The sequence below is a fragment of the Protopterus annectens genome, chromosome 6.part0, assembly GCF_019279795.1.
Source record: "Protopterus annectens isolate FY-2018-M chromosome 6.part0, PAN1.0, whole genome shotgun sequence".
NCBI classification, from domain to species: Eukaryota; Metazoa; Chordata; order Ceratodontiformes; family Protopteridae; genus Protopterus; species Protopterus annectens.
Genome location: NC_056737.1, coordinates 330,660,552 through 330,678,365, shown reverse-complemented (window position 1 = coordinate 330,678,365; position 17,814 = coordinate 330,660,552).

Here is a 17,814-nt window from a genome sequence, read left to right as displayed (position 1 = left end):
ACCAGAATATGAAGTGAGTGGACAAGCTGGTCCACCTCCGCTATACCCGGCTGTTACTGCAAAGCCAAGACTGTATGTTAGAGATCCCATTGAGACTAGGTCTCAAACACGTAACTTAAGAGGTGATACTGAGTTATATGAAATAAACAAAAATTCATGAGCTATGAGTGAAGAAGAGATATGTCCACTCATAGAAGTACCAAATCCTCAGACAGGACAGGCAGGACAGGACCCGACTCTCCTAGTATATAGACCGTGGACACCGGAAGATATCCGGAAAGCCACAGAGGGAATTCCCCATCCAAAAGTTAATTTTAGAAAATTCTTAGAAGACTTACAGGGCATGAGGTTAAGTTATCATTTAAATGGAGAAGAAGTAGAAAAAGTAGTCAGACAAATCGTAGGTCCAGATTGGCACATGATCAGTGGCAACTGGAATCCCCGTGACGCAGAACACAAGCCACTCCCACATAGCAATGCAGAACTGGATAACAGAGTGAAAGGTCTAACAGACCGAATCTCTGAGAAGTGGAAACCTAGGGCAGACTGGACTTGCATTAATCAATGCATCCAACAAGAAGGTGAAACTGTTGATAGATATTATGCTAGATTATTAGAGTGTTTTAATAACCATTGTGGAATGCAGGTACCTGAAGACCAAACACAAGATTTCCCATATGAGCAGCAATTAAAGAGTGCATTTTTGAAAGGCAGTATTTTGCCTATAAGCAGCTTTATTACAAAGCACATGGTAGACCATCGTACAAGTAGATTACAGTCACTACTTGAATATGCTAGGCATGCCGAAAGGCATTTTAACAGTAAAAAGAAAAAGAAAGCCCAATTATTTGCTGTAGAAGACGGAGCAGAAGTTTATGTAGTACAGTCCGGAAAAAAGGGCAAGAAAAATTCCCAGGGAAACAAACAATCTGATAAACGATCAGAAGAGTTTGAAGAGAGAAAGAAAAGGGGTGAATGTTTTAAATGTGAAAAAAAGGGACATTTAGCAAGTGATTGCAAGCAAAACAAGAAGGTAGCCATGGAAGATAAGGAGGGTGAGGACTGACTATATGATAGTCAAGAATCACTAGAAGGGAATAACCAGGAAAAGACAAATGCAAATGTGATAGAAGGAATAGAGGATGTGATAGAAGAAATAGAGGAAGTACAAGAAATCACCGATGTTGAAGAAAGTGAAATTTTGGACAGCATTATTGAGCCTAGAGCTCTATTTAGCAGACACAAAATTGGAAGTTGTACTTCTGGTAGAGGGGTGGGAAGTTAAATTCCTATGTGACTCAGGGGCTTCACAAACCCTGATACATTCTTCCAAACTACCAGAAAATTCAGAATCACTTGATTACATATTAGTGAAAGCAGCTAATGGACAGCTGTATCGGGAGCCACTCTCCCATAACATTACAATAACTGACCCTGTTTCAGGGATGACCCAGAAAAGCAAAATTGTTGTTTCTGCAAAATGCCCAGTGAACCTTTTGGGCAGAGATCTTATGCAGATATTTGGCATAGCAGTAATACCGACTATGCAGGGCATGGAAGCACAGCGACAAATGGATACTTTTGTGGTGTGACCGGAGGGTGAAACATTTTATTGGTACAGCCAGGACTTAGTTACAACTGGTCCAGGGGCAGTACCCGAAGAACTGATGAACATAGCCATCAGTAAGTCCCCCTCCCTTGACACTGATAAACAGCATTTGTTGCACTGTACTCTGTATTATTGTAGCACACCAGGACCTGATAAGGAATATGAGCAAGAACTGTTTAGAAACCATGCAAACAGATTAGTATTACGTAATCTGTACTGGGACACAGAAGGGAACAGTGTAGTTAGCTGTTCATTGCCCCAAGAATTCTTTGCACTCTATAAATCTAATCGATTGTCACATGTTAGTCTAACTAAAGACAAGAATGTGAAATGGGCAGATCTTGGAGAAAAAGTCACCAAGTGGGGAAAACAAACAGAGTTAGAATTGTCAGAACAGGGAGTACAAAAGCAGAAATTAAATTGGATAACGCAGACGCACCCAGCTGTACACTTGCAGTTTAGCGAGGACAGCTGATTAGCACTCTTACTAGAAGAGGAAGAAAAAGCTTTACGGAGCATACCAGAAACTCTTTGGTCAACAGGAAAATCAGATGTAGGACTAAGTCGTACAGCAGGACCAGTTACTATTACACCAAAATCAGCATTTAGATCTCAAAAGAGACAGTATCCCTTAAGAAAGGATGCAGAAATAGGAATCAAACCTATAATAGCAGCTTTACTTAAGGAAGGTGTGCTGGTGGAATCTCCTGATTCACCATGTAACACACCCTTATTTCCTGTTAGGAAAGCAAATGGAGAGTGGCGTATGGTCCAAGACTTACAAGCTGTAAATGATGCAGTAATACCTAGAGCACCTACGGTGCCAGATCCACACACCCTATTGAATGATTTAAAGCCTCAACAGAAGTATTTTTCTGTGGTAGATATTAGCAATGCATTCTTTTTGATACCGATACACCCTGACAGCCAACATTGGTTTGCATTCACATTTTAGGGGAAAAGGTATACATACACGCGACTACCACAGGGGTATTGTGAAAGCCCAACAATATTTGCACAGGAGATGGCAAGCAACTTGGCAGGATTTAGCCCACCAAGAGGCAGCCAAATTTTACTTTATGTAGATGACATCCTGCTGGCAGCCCCCACCCAGCAAGAATGCAGAGAAGATACAATAGCATTACTACAGTTTCTAGCCACTCAAGGACATAAAGTAAACAAAAACAAATTACAGCTTTGGAGAAAGCAGGTTAAATACCTGGGATATGTAATTTCCAAAGAAGGCAGAACATTAGATGAAGATAGGAAAATAGCAATTTTACAAGCACCCAAACGGACTACCAAGAAGGAAATGATGTCCTTCCTGGGCACAACTAATTTCTGTCGGAGTTGGATTCCAAACTATGCTTTGGAATCTGCTCCATTGACCAACTTGATATACAAGAAGCCTATGGCAGCACAAGATTTATTGCAATGGACACCAGAAGCAGAATCAGCTTTCTGCAAACTGAAACAACTGATAGCGTCCTCATTAGTTTTAGGATTACCAAACTATCATAAACGTTTTTTTTCCAAACTGTAGATTGTAAGCAAGGTTACATGACATCAATATTAACACAGCAACATGGAGATAAGCAATGCCCCATAGCTTATTATTCATCACAGCTGGATCCAGTGGCGCGATCCCTGCCCCACTGTGTACAGTGTACTGTGTACTGTGTAGTTGCAGCTGAAATGGCATTACAGGCTTCGGCCTCAGTAGTGTTGTTCCATCCTCTCACATTGAGAGTGCCTCATGCAGTTGCAATTATTTTACTGCAAGAAAAAGTAGCATATCTTTCTCCTGCTAGACATCTTTTCTGTATGACTATACTCTTGAGCCAACCTCATATGACAATTGAACGATGTACAACTTTAAACCCATCTACCTTGCTCCCAACCCCTGCAGATGGAACAACACACAGCTGCCTGCAGGAGATTGAGCAAAAGACACTGCCTAGAAAAGATCTAATGGATGTTCCCTTGGATGACGCCGAGGTGACATATTACGTGGACGGCTCATGCAGAAGGGGTCCTACAGGACAGAATCTAGTGGGGTATGCAGTAGTTTCTGATACTGAGATTTTAGAAGCAAAGTCTTTACCACACAACCTATCTGCACAAGTAGCAGAATTGATTGCTTTGACAAGGGCATGTACCTTGGCAAAGAATAAAAGTGTGAACATTTTTACTGACAGCCAGTACGCATTTTCTACTGTACATGTTTTTGCACAACAGTGGAAAAATAGAGGAATGATAACATCTACTGGTAAACCGATTAATCATGCGCAATTTATTTTAGATTTGTTAGAATCTATTCAGTTACCTCAGAAAGTAGCTATTTGTAAATGTGTAGCTCATACCAAGCAACAGGATAGGATTTCAAAAGGTAATGCGAGAGCTGATACAGCTGCAAAGCAGGCAGCTTCAGCTTCAGAAGTATTTCTTTTGAGTGAGGAATTACAACCTTCTGAAATTTTAGATTTAGAAATGTTAAAAACAATGCAGATACTTACTACAAATGTAGAAAAACAGAAATGGATAAAACGAGGAGCAATTCTTGAGAAAGGGCTGTACATCTCCAAAGAAGGAAAACCAATTTTGCCATCTAACTTGTTTAGATATGCAGCTTTGTTGAGCCATGGGCAATGCCATGTCTCAACAGGGGGGATGGTACAGTTAGTGAACCGAGTGTTCACTGCATATGGATTTACTAACTACACAAAAAAAATTTGTGCAGCATGCCATGTTTGTAACAGGCATCATGCACAAGGGGCACTGAAGCCTAAGCAAAGGAGTTTCCCAACACCACTGCATCTGCTCCATACTATCTGTATGGATTTCATAGAACTAAACAAATGTGAAAATAAGAAATATTGTCTTGTCATTATAGATATGTTTTCCAAATGGGTGGAAGCTTTTCCGACTAAAAATCCAGATGCAGCTACTGTTGCAAAAGTCCTTGTTAAAGAAATTATTCCTAGATTTGGCATACCAGAAAAGATCTACAGTGACAATGGCACATACTTTGTAAATCAAACCATACAACAGTTGAGCCGATATTTCGGAATTTCTTTAAAGAACCATTGTGCATACCACCCCCAATCTGCAGGATTAGTAGAAAGGCATAATGGGGTTTTGAAAAACAAACTTAGGAAATTGATTAGTGAGACACAGAAAAACTGGGCACACTGCCTGCCTCTGGCACTGTTGAGCATGAGAACTGTTACAAATGCAAAGGGGTTAACTCCTTTTGAAATGCCGTTTGGGAGGGCATATTATATACCTCAGTGGAAACCTCTCATGCCTGCAGACCAGGAGACTGACAGTTTACTTGCAGAATATATGAGACGACTTTTAAGTAATAAACAACTTTTGCAGTAAAATTCTGTTTCAGATAAAGAACAAACCAGACCATCGGAAGCAGCAGTAGTCCCAGGCACGTGGGTCTGGGTGAAAGTTATCAAGAAAAATAACTGGACCACACCGAAGTGGGAAGGGCCGTACCAAGTGCTACTGTCAACACCCACTGCAGTCAAGATTGCAGAGCGAGCGTCCTGGATTCATCTGACACACTGTAAATTGGTTAAAAACTTTGAACTGGACAAAAAACTTGTTACTGTTACACAAGAACAAAATGACCAGATATGGAGCAAATAGAAATGCTGAACAACCTCAGAAGTACTGCATGATCATTCTGTTGGCCATATTGATAACGTTAATCTTTTTGTTGTGGCCTTTCCTTTTTACAGCCACACGAGCTGAACTGAATTCCTTTTAAAGATGTCATTTGGCATTTTTAAAACTTAAGAATCTTATGATCAAAATAACAAATAACAACATAAGTAATGTTACATCTCCTCCTTTAGGTGCACCTTTAAATATAGTTGTATTTATTGAATCTCTTATGGGATTTTGTATAGGATTCAATTTTGTTTGTAGTGACAATGAGTGTACAAAATATATTGTGGATGTCAAAACTATATACATATAACAATGAACAAGTGAAAATAATGTAAGGATTAAACCTTGCATCCAGCCTGGAGTTAAAAACTCCAACTTAGAGTAATATTTACCACTCAAGTTAACCCCCTACCCTAAGCAGCAGTACCTCAGCTACCACCTTATCAATTTAATACTGGTTATATTTAACTTAAATTAACAGCTTTCAATTCAATTATCTAGCAAGACAAGACTACACATTTGATAAAACAGCATCATATAAACTAAAATAAACTTTTTTTTTTTTTTTAAACTATTCATACTACTATATACATCTATGTAATATAATACACTTGTATTCAAATAGCATTCAAATAATCTTGATATTAGGAACCAAGAGGAGAGAGAGAAATAAAAGACATGAAAGAGGGAGAGAGAGTGAAAGAAAGAGAGAGAGAGAGAGAGAGAGAAAAAAAAAAAAAAAAAAAAAAAAGGAAGGCATATTTACATATTAATTTATTCAAAGTATGTAAAAATAAGTTCTAACATTCATTTAAATCAAAAACTTTGGCTAATATGGTTCAGACATTACATATATTAAGATGCATCTATTTTCTGTCATGTAAATGCAGTCAACAGCTTCCAAAAAATAACTTGAATTGCTTGTATATGAGCATTTTACTCATACTCATTATTGTCAATAAAATAAAATATATTTATAGAAATTGTTATAAATCATACTGCATAGTTATGCAAATTCTCAGAAACACTTGCATTATTGTAAAAAAAGCCATCTGTATTTTGTATGTCTATACTACTGCTTTAAAATATATCACATGACAATTTCTTCCAGAATAGAGTTATAAAGTTATTTATGCTTGTCAATCAGATGAATTAAATGAGTTATAGTAATGTATATGTTTGGAACATAAGTTTTTAACACAGTCAAGTAGATTTTCAAAAACACTTGAATAAATGTTTCATTTTCTATGCCTTCTAAAATAAGACATTTACTTACTACAAGAAACTGCATCATTTAAAATCATTATAACTGACATATTTTATGAATTATAACATAGATATTTAGGTAATTATATAAAATAACTCACATTTAGATGTTAAAGAGTTCATTTTCCTTCACATAGTCGCATTTGCATCAGTTCTACTTCCTGGTAGAGTGTTCTTCCTGAATCTGCGATGTGTCAGTGTGATATCTGGGTCAAAGGTCAAATTGATTGCTTTCAGCTTCTCTGTGAGAATTCTGAGAGTTGAAGCTTTTAAAACAACTCGGGGACACTGTTCATGAGGTAGCCCACATCCCAGATTGTCTCCCTTAACATTTTGGTGGGAAACTTGTTAAAAACTAGTGACAAACATTCATTTAGCAGTGTAAATGCATCTAAACATGACAAAACCTTTGCAATGTATTTTACAGGTTATTACAGCCTCTATGTAAGTGAAATTAAGCCCAAAGTTATTAATAAGTAATAAAACTCAATATTTCTGTCCCAACTCAATTTTTATGCAAATCTTATTATTTACTGTGTCTATATGATCAAAAGCATTTCTATATATTAATATGAAGAAAAAAAATAAAGAGAAAGAATAAAGAAAAGAAAAAGAGAGTAGAAAATAAAAGAGTGTAAGGCAGAAATAAAAAAATGTAAGAGAAAGCTATAAGAAGTATATACAATGGAATATTACTTACTGTTTATATTAATAGAGTTAAAAATAAAACATATTATTTACTATTATTTAGTTCTAATTATTATTAGTTAAAGCATGACAGATTATTTACAAACAAGCATAAGCAGTATAATCAAGAAAGTATAATTAGGAATAGCATTTGAAGAACATATAAACTTTTTACAAGGAATAAATATGTTATTATTCTATTAATCATATTTTCATTACTCTTCTCTCCTGCCCTCCCCACCCTTTACCCACTACATAATCTAAATAGAATGTCATTGTTTAAACAAAGAAAAGAAGAAAAGGAGAAAAAAGAGAAAAAAAATGTATCAAATTACTGACCTTACTTCTTTTTCAGAAAGAGAAACAAATTGAATAATAGCTTGTTATTAGTTCCTCAGATATTTTGACTGGTTATGAAACAATACATTTCTTTGCACACAGAGAATATCTTTGATTAAATCTTTTTCAGAATATTTGTGGCTTTCTGGAAACGCAGGAACTATATTTAAAAAGATTAATAATGAAGTAAAATGATGAGAGAAAAAAGAAAAAAAACATAGAACAAATCATTTGTTTTTTAGTCTCTTCTTCTTCTCTGAAGTCTTCCACGAAGTTTCAGTTGCCAGTCTCTTTAATGAAGGACTAGCCCATTCCATTTCCTCTATTTTATCCAAAATCTTATTTTTTTTGATAAACAGTAAAGCAGAGTCTAAGTCATCAAAAATTTTAGGACCATCAGGAAGGAAGATTTTTAGCTTGGCAGGAAACAGAAGGTATGTTTTAAACTGTGCTTTTTAAGCTCCCTTATTAGTGGCAGAAAAACTTTTCTTTTAGCTATTACCAGGGAAGAATAGTCATTGTCAAAACGCACAGTTGTCTCATTAATCTTAACAGGAGCTTTAGCCCAAGCAGATTTAAGAACCATCTCTTTATCAAAAGATGATAGAAATCTAACTATAACTGATCTAGGATAGTTTTTGTTAGAGTTAGTATTAGCTATAGCTCTATGTGCTCTTTCGATACCAAAAGAGAATGCTTCTGGTAAGTCTAAAGTTTTAGGAGCCATGTTGTTAAAAAGAAGTAATATTGTTACCTTCAATATTTTCTGGCAGTCCAAAAATCCTAATGTTATTGCGCCTAGATCTATTTTCCAGGTCATCCAGCTTTGTTTGTAAATGTGTATTTTGTTTCAGCAGAAACTCAATGTTGATTTCCTCTTCTTGGATTCTATTTTCCATGTCATTCACAGCTTCTTCTATGCCTGTCATCTGGATCTTCTGTTGTTGCAGGTCTATATGTAACAAGTCTATTTGTTTTGTAGTTTTTCTATGAAGGTATCTATTTTAGTATCCATTTTATCCATCTTAGCAGTAAGTTGCTGGATTATAGTTATCAGAGACTGAAGTTCTTTCTTGATGCTGGAGTCTTGAGAATTTGTCTTACTGGAACTCATTTCAGACTGATAAACTGACAGGAAAATTTCCAAAGTGATTTCTGACAGGAATATTGTTAAAATTTCCTTTCTTTTTTAGATATAGTTCAAGAACTATATAAAACAAACATATTTAGAAAGAAAATTACTTCAAAAATTAATTTTTTAAGTAATTAATTCCTGTCAGTGTAATGAAATTGGTGGAGCTGAAGAAATCTGCTGCTATCCTGTGTTCATCCTTGGCCACGCCCCCATGAAAATCTTAAATACTCTGTATGTAGCATGGTTTTGGAATTATTAATGCAAATGTGAACAAGCAATTTTTGATGCCTAGAGGCATCAGTAGGATGTAAATGCAGAAACAACGGGAGGCATCACCTGGCTGTAATGAGTTAAAGAGTATCTTTTTCCTGTTGTTAACCAGGATGATGTCTGTTCTGGATGTGCTTATAAGTTCATAGGGGTAAATCCGTGGTCATGGATGTCAATATCTTTAACCAGAAGTTAGGTACTGGTCTGAGCCTAGGGTTTTCCATTTACAAGCATTTCTTAATTTAGTCTCAATTTCTCTGGCTGTTACTTCATCCTGTTTCATATCCTCTGTATTAGATCTCCCTACTGTTTCTTTTAATTCTTCTATCCATTAAGCATCTTTGTTATGTTCAGCAGGTCTTCATAAATACTTCTCCAAAATGTGCCCATGTCTTCTTTTCTTGCTGGAGTTTCTTTTCCTTTTGCTTCATTTCCCAGTTCTGTATAAAACCTTTTTGGGTTATTAACAAATTGCTTATTTTGTTTATAAAATATTATAAACTTAATAGTTACTGTATTTACTGTGACTTATAAAATCCAGTTTAAGACCTAGAATCTAAAAAATACTACCACTATAAAAATAGTTTGTAGTGAAGAGTTTGCCATTTACACTTGTTTAGTAACCTCTATGGTTCATGAGATATGAGCATTTGTTTGAAATGTGAAGATATAAGTTGTTTCTATCAAAACGTTTGAGCTCCACCCATTGGAAGTTGCAGTGCAAGCTTCCAGAGCTCTGCTGGCAGGAATGAGTTAAAAGTTAAACTGCAAGCTATCCTAAGAACTATAGACCAATAACTTGCCTTCTCACAATATTGACAATATACAGATTATATACAAGAATTGGTGCAGACAAAAATTAAAGCAATAGTACTTGAAAGTAATGAAAGAAAGTCATATGGAGGAAAGGATCATTTGTTGCCAAACAAAGCTACAATAAAGAGTTGTAAAAAGGGAAATAATCTAAGTATAACATGGACAGACTACAAAAAAAGCATTTGACAGCATCCTGCATTCATGGATAAAGGAAAGCTTACAGATGTATAAGATACATGCTACGCTGATCAATTACAATAAACTGACCATTAAACAGAGCAAACCACTTTACAACTGAGCCATGACAACAATCAAATTATTATCCCAGGGATAAAAATTCAAAGGGAGATATTCTAGGGAGACTCTTTGTCACCATTGCTGTTTTGTCTTGCCCTTAACCCATTAAGCTCTCTACATAACAGATTAGGCTATGGTTACATTTTGGCTTCCAGAAACCAATCTTGTTTAAAGTGATCTCATCTACTTTTTGAAGATGACATAAAACTGTATAGGAGTAGAAAGTGCAACTATAGATGGTTAAAACTTTCTCGGATAATATAAGAATAACATTTGGTATTGATAAATGTGCAAATACAGCATTCAAAAAAGGAAAACTGCACACCACGAAAATATGAATCTTGGACAAGAATGTGATATTAAGGAAATTGAGCAGGGGGCATGTTTAAATATTTGGGAATAGATGGGGGGTCAGCAATAAAACATGAACAAATCTGAATAAAGCTCTGTAAGGAATACTTCATAGTGAAAGTTTTAAAACAAGTGGCTGCTTTTCTCCCCGAGCCTCCACTGAAAACGGACCTGTGTCCAGTCTGACTCTCCTGGTCAACAAATGTAAATAAATAAATAAAAATAATAGTATTGAAAACTACCCTGCCATCTAGGAGTAAAGTTCAAGCTATAAACTAATTTGCTCTTCCTGTTCTAACTTGCAATTTTGTGGTGATAGACTGCCCCCCCCCCAAAAAAAAAAAGTATAGGAGCAATTGGACAAGAAAACAAGAAAAATGCTTCATGTTTATTAAATGATATGTAAAAATCAGTATTAATAAAGATTATATATTCCTCGATCTGAAAGAGGTATGGGCATCCTCAAAATCAGTTAAATGTATAGATCTGCAATTGTGGGATTGATCAGATCAAAACATAGTGAAAGTTTTAAAACAAGAGGCAAAGAAGTCTAAGATAACATCTTTCCTTAGTCTAAAAGAAGCATTTTGGCATAAAGCAGGAATGGAAATCAAACCAGGAGTAGACAAAAATAAGACAGCAAATGAATGTGTCAAAAATTGAAAGAATATAATGAAAAGTATCAGATGAGATGGAAAGAATGTTGGAAAAAAATCCACAAATATAGTGGCAAGTAAAGAAATCTCCAGGAACAATTTCATGCTGATCACGATTTGACACAGGAATGGTTAAGGAGAAGTGAACTGGATCCAAAAGATGAAAGGCTAGTAATGGTGGCACAAAGCAGTAGATGACATACACATTGTTTTACAAAACCACTGAACATGTGGGAATAACAGACAAATGCACATTTTATAAAACAGAAGTGGAACCAGTTGCACTTCTTGTTGCTGGGTATGATATACTTATGGCTGTTGGCTTGTGTACTGAAAGGCATAGTAATGTGGCAAGACTGTTGCATTCAGGAGTGTACAAACATAATATAGAAGTAGCTGAGATGCATTGAAAGCAAGAACTACAAAACATCATAGAGAATGATGAAGCTTATATCACATGGGATCACCCATAACCAACAGTTCAAAAACAGATGCAAGAAAACCAGATGTAGTAGTCCATATAAAGAAGACAAAAGTAGCATTGAATATTGAAATTGCTACACACAGTGATTAAAGTGTGTTATTTACAGAGAAACAAAAAGTCATAATATTCCAGGATTTGCAGGCAGAAATAAGAGAAATGGGGAAGAAAGATACAATGGGTTTATTAAAAAATAATTTACAGTGCACATAGATATGATGCCAGTACAAGTAAGCTTGCATGTTGAGAAGAGCACACTTAGCTAACATCAACCACTAAAAAAAAAAAATACAAATTTTTTGAACTGGGATGTACCTTACAAGACACCTACATCAGCTGGAAAGACCACAAAAGTACCTCACCAAGAGGATTACTGGCTTCAAACAGATGACCTATGCAGCCCGACTAAAGAAACTCCAGCTATACTCAGCTGCATACCTCTTACTCAGAGGTGATCTCTGCTTGACATACAAGGCCATGTCCAACCCAGAATTGATGGATATGCTCCAACTAAAAAAAAAAAAAACAAATCCCTGAGGGCCACACTATCTAGGGATATAAACCTTACCACACCGATAAATAGGACATGCTGGAGGGATAGATTCCTGACCAAGAGACTCCCCATGCTTTGGAACAAAATTCCAATATACATCTGGCAGAGCCCCTCATTAGCACTCTTCAAGAGAAACCTTGACGGGTGAATGGGAAACAGAAAATTTACCCTGGGGATCACTGCAGTGGCTCTGCTGGACAGAGGCACAGGGAACTAATGGCTCTGCTGGTCAGAGGCACAGGGAACTAAACTAAGGGGGTGGCGAAAGCTAACACACTCTGGCTAGGCTTATAAATGCCCTTGAGCAGATAGCCTAGTACTTACCTATGAACCTATGAACTATCAAACTTTGACATGTTAGTTTGTTGAAGTCATTATAGAACTCAGTTCTTTCAAAAGTTTAGCAACCATCACTACTGACCTAGTCCAGCCACTTTTGCGACTCTTCTGTCTTTCCAACTTGAGCATCTTTTACTTTTCTTACTGCTTTTGTGAATCTTGTACTCTGAAAGGCCTCAGTCTAAGCTTCACTTTAGTTGTTGTCTCTGTGTTTTAGTCTATCAGGTTACTTTTCACAACATGCTTTTCTTGGTCAGTAGAGTGCACTGTTGTTACATTTTTTCTAGTTCCACATGTAACACTATTTTTGCCATTTAAGAGAACAAGCCTGTGGTTTACATTAATATTTACAGATGACAGAATTATCTCCAAAATTCTATCTGGCTAGGCTGACAGCCTTCATCTATCTTCACCCAATCTTCACAAGGGGTTACAAGGTGCTTTTTATTTGACAGAAGGGGTAATTCATATTTGCTAGTATCCCTTTGTCAAGTCTATGTTTGCTAAGCATCTGGCCTCTGCTAATTTTTTTGTCAAATCATCAGCTCTAGTATAGGATAGCTATCAAACTTTGACATATTAGTTAGTTTGTTGAAGTCATTATAGAACCCAGTTCTTTCAAAAGTTTAGCAACCATCACTACTGACCTAGTCCAGCCACTTTTGTGACTCTTGTATCTTTCCAACTTGAGCATCTTTTTAACTTCTCTTACTGCTTTTGTGAATCTTGTACTCTGAAAGGCCTCAGTCTAAGTTTCACTTTAGTTGTTGTCTCTATGTTATGTTCTATCAGGTTACTTTTCACAGATATTTCTGAGAACATCTCATTTCTTAACAGAAATTTTCTTTCTTCTTGCTTTTGTACTTTCGGCAAGGATTCTTCTAACTGTACTTCAGATTGAGATTATCTGTCTTTCCTGTACAAACTTCATCTTTGAAGTTAACTACAGAAATTTCTGCTTCTTTCCATTGCTTCACAATATTACTGTGATATAGTTGTTTGTTTTTTTTTTCTTTCCTTGCTGCCTAACCTTACAGTTTATTGCATATATTCTTTAACTCACCCCAAATTGCCTTTGACACTTAACCATACATTTATTTTCCATGGAGGACTATAACAAAGATACTTTATCTCCTGGGTTAAATTCTGTAAGGCAGGTATTTTACTATAATCTTATTGTTGTATCTCTGGGGCTATCTATATGTGCTCCTTTATTACGGACATACTCAGTTTTAATTTTTCCTGCAAACTAGCATCATGTTCTATCACACTCTTAAAAGGTGTCTTCTCTCCTTCCCACATTTTCTTAGCAATTTAAGGAAGTCTTCCTGGATGCCTGCCATATAGGAAGCAAGTAGGGTAACCAATGATTTTGGTTCTTCCTATCTGTGCCAATAACTTTTCCTAGCAGGAACTTCAGTGTTTTATTGAACATCTATGCTGATCCATCAGTCTGTATTTGGTAAACTTCTTTCTTCAGCTGTTTGACTTTAAAGCACAAATATAACTGATGCAGCACCTTGGCATAAAGGGAGTACCTTGGTCAGTAAAATATCTTTGAGAATATCCTCATTGGAGAATAAGAGTACCATCTGCCCAGCAATAGTCTTAGTATTAGTTCTGCATATAAGTACAGCTTCTGGAAATTTTGTAGCCTGGTGTACTATTACCAGTATGTACCGGGACACATTATGAGATTTTATTAGTTACCTCACAATGTCCATAACAACACATTCAAAAATCACCTCTGTGATAAGCAATGGGATTAATGGTCTCTTAAATCTATGATGGGGTGTAGTTTTTGCATTACTGAAAGTACTATTATTAATGTTCTTTTATGCCCGGGCACTAAATCCAGTCTCACACTCTAGCTTTAGCTTTGTCCTTTCAAAGGTGATCTCCTAACTCATGACTGTGCACTGGCCTCATTATAGATGCAGACCAGATCACAAACGGCAAACATGATAATATGGTGTTTAAGAAAGAAGTACAGAGAAATGTACTTCTTTCTTAGGAAATGTACTTGAGATGTTAAATAGCGTAGCCCCCTGCTGAACTGCTACATTAACATCTCACTATGCATCATGGCTGACAAATTACACTAAAAATGTATTTTAAAGCAAAGAGACAAAGTTTGGACACTCTGACATACCAATAAAAATCAAGCAAACCTAGATCTATACAAACAACTTTGAAACAAAGCCAAGTCCCAAGTCAAAACAGACAAAAAGACATACTACTCTGTTGCATAGCAACAACACTACAACAATCCCAAGAAATTCTGGTCCACTATAAAGAAACTTCTACAACCAGGAAATGCATCCACTCCAACCCCCTCAACTCCTTCCAAAACTGACAACATTGCTACATAATTCAATATTTCTTTACAAATTCCATCCACTCACTTATCAACTGTAATTTCAGCACTCCTCCAAATATCCCAGCTGTATCCAGTGAAACCAGCAACACCTTTTCCTTCAAACCTGTTCAAACTTCCACCATTAAAAAACTACTCTCCAAACTCAAACCCACAACCCTGGCAGCAGATAACATGCCTTCAGAATTCCTAAAAATACCAGCAGACATTATTGCCTATCTGATCACTATTCTGATCAACCGCTCTATCTTGAAACAATATATTCCCTTTAGTTGGAAAATGTTTTACATTATTCCCCTGCACAATGTGAATTTCTTTCCATACAGATAAGGCTGAATTTTCTGCAATGCCCCACTATCGCTAGACATTCCTTTTCTACAGCTGCATAGCATTCCTCCTTGGGTTGGAGCCTACGACTGAGATAAACCCCTGGGTACTCTTCTCTCTCTGAAGAAATCTGGCTAAGTACAGCCCCCACCCCATGGTTTGAAGCATCCACCTGCACAACAAACTCTTTGCTATAATCTGGACTGGCTAACACACTTCTTTAAGCTTCTGGAATGCCTGCTCACATGCTGGGGTCCACACTGCCTTATCTGGCCTGTTCTTCCTTCTCAGCTCTGTGAGGGGAGCAGCTATGCTACTATAACTGGGGATGAACTTTCTGTAGTAACCTGCTGTCCCTAAAAATGCCCTTACCTGCGTTTTAGTAACAGGTGCAGGCCATGCCTGAATGGCTTCCACTTTGGCAGGTTTTGGCCTTATCTTACCACTCCCCACTCTACGTCCTAGGTAGGAGACCTCTGCCGTACCCACCTAACATTTGCTCAGCTTAATGGTCAACCCTGCCCTCTGTAGTCTGCCCAGCAGCTCCCTGACATGCTGAAGGTGCTCTGGCCAGGAATGACTGTAGATGGCAATATCATCTAGGTAAGCAAGGGAAAACCCTCCTGCTCCTGATAGGATATGATCTACCAGCCTCTGGAAAGTTGCTGGGGCATTCTTCATCCCAAAGAGCATCTATGTGAACTCATACAAGCCAAAAGGAGTCACAAAGGCTGACTTCTCTCTAGCACTGGGAGTCAAGGTCACCTGCCAGTAACCCTTGGTAAGATCAATGGTTGTAAGATACTTAGCCCCACCCAGATGCTCTAGGGCCTCATCTTTCGTAGGCATGGGGTAAGCATCTGACTCTGTGTGACTATTTAATTTCCTGTAGTCCACACAGAACCTGGTGCTGCTATCCTTCTTTGGCATCAGCACCACAGGGGAGGCCCAGGGACTGTTGGACTCTTGAATCACCCCTAGTTCCAACATCTCCTGTACCTCCTCCCTCAGAGTCTATTTGACTCTCTCAGGCACTCTATAAGAGACCTGCCTAAGAGGCCTTTGGAGTCCTGTATCCACCTGGTGCTGCCCCAGGTGGGTGCACTATGGTTTCCCAGTGAACATGTCCCCAAATTCCTGCAACACTGCTTGGATTTCTCAAACCTGGGTAGGAGATAGCTGCTGGGACATTGCTACCCCTTCCACTGAGGTGTCAGCCTGAGCCACACTGAGGAGATCAGTCCCCAGATATCCCTCAGACTCCTCCTGCAATCCACTGCAAATGCTCAGCACAAGGGCCTCCCTATCATGGTAAGGTTTCATGTTAACATGGTACACTTTTGCCCCTGCCTTCTGCCTAGCAGTTCCACCATGAAATTAAAATCACTTACCTTTCTTACCACCTTGTAGGGTCCCTTCCAAGCTGCTTGCAGCTTGTTGTGTCTGACAGGAATGAGAACCATTACCTGCTGCCCCACAGCATACTCTCTAGCTCGAGTATTCCTGTCATACCACACCTTTTTCTGTTATTGGGCTTCTGCCAGATTCTTCTGGGCCAAGCTCACGAGTTCCCTGAGCCTTGTCCTGAGGTTTAGGATGTATGCCACAACAAACTCCTTGTGAGACTCACACTCACCTTCCCACTCATCTCAAATTAAATCTAGAGGTCCCCTCACCCTATGCCCATACAGCAACTCAAAGGGTGAAAAACCTGTGGATTCCTGGGGAACCTCTATGTAAGCAAACAACAGATGGGGCAAATATTTGTCCCACTTCCTCTTAAACTGATCTGCAAATGCCTGTAGCATATACTTAATTGTAGAGTTTAACCTCTCAACAAGACCATTAGTCTGGGGATGGTAGGGGGGTGGTCTTCATGTGCTTCACCCCACAGGACATCCACAGACAAGCCAGCAGGCCTGACATGAAATTGGCACCCCTTTCAGTCAGTATTTCTTTTGGGAAACCTACCCTGCTGAAAATCTCTAACAATGCATTTGCTACCTTCTCTCCCTCAATGGAGGACAAAGCCACTGCCTCAGGGTACCGTGTAGCATAAGCCACTACCACTAGGATATACGTTTTCTCTGTGGAACTTGGGGTACTCAGAGGACCAACAGTATCCATAGCTAGCCTCTGAAATGGTTCCTGAATCACAGACAAAGGCATCAAAAGAGCTCTCACCTTGTCTCCTGCCTTGTCTACCTTTTGGCACTGCTCACAGGTCCCGCAGTACCCTGTTACATCTCTGGAAATTCCAGGCCAATAGAAGTTCTGCATAATATGTCCATATGACCTGAAAGGGAATATCATGGGCTATGGCTAGAAGCACCAGATGATAGGCTCTAGGCACTACCAACTGCTGTACTCTCTCACCTTCTAGCCCTCCCTCAGGGGTCCACTCTATGTACAGTAACCCTTTATCCCAGTATACAGATTTCCCCTTTCCTTAAGAATCAGGTGCCTCCCTAGCTACCTGCCTCAGGCCTTGCAATGTAGGGTCTGAGAGCTGAGCCTGTGTCAACTCTCTCCTTGTAACCCTTCCCAGCTCCCCTTCCACAGGAAGTCTGGCATCCTCTGACAGTGGTGCCTCACTGTCAGCCTGGGTACTACTACTCACCTCTACC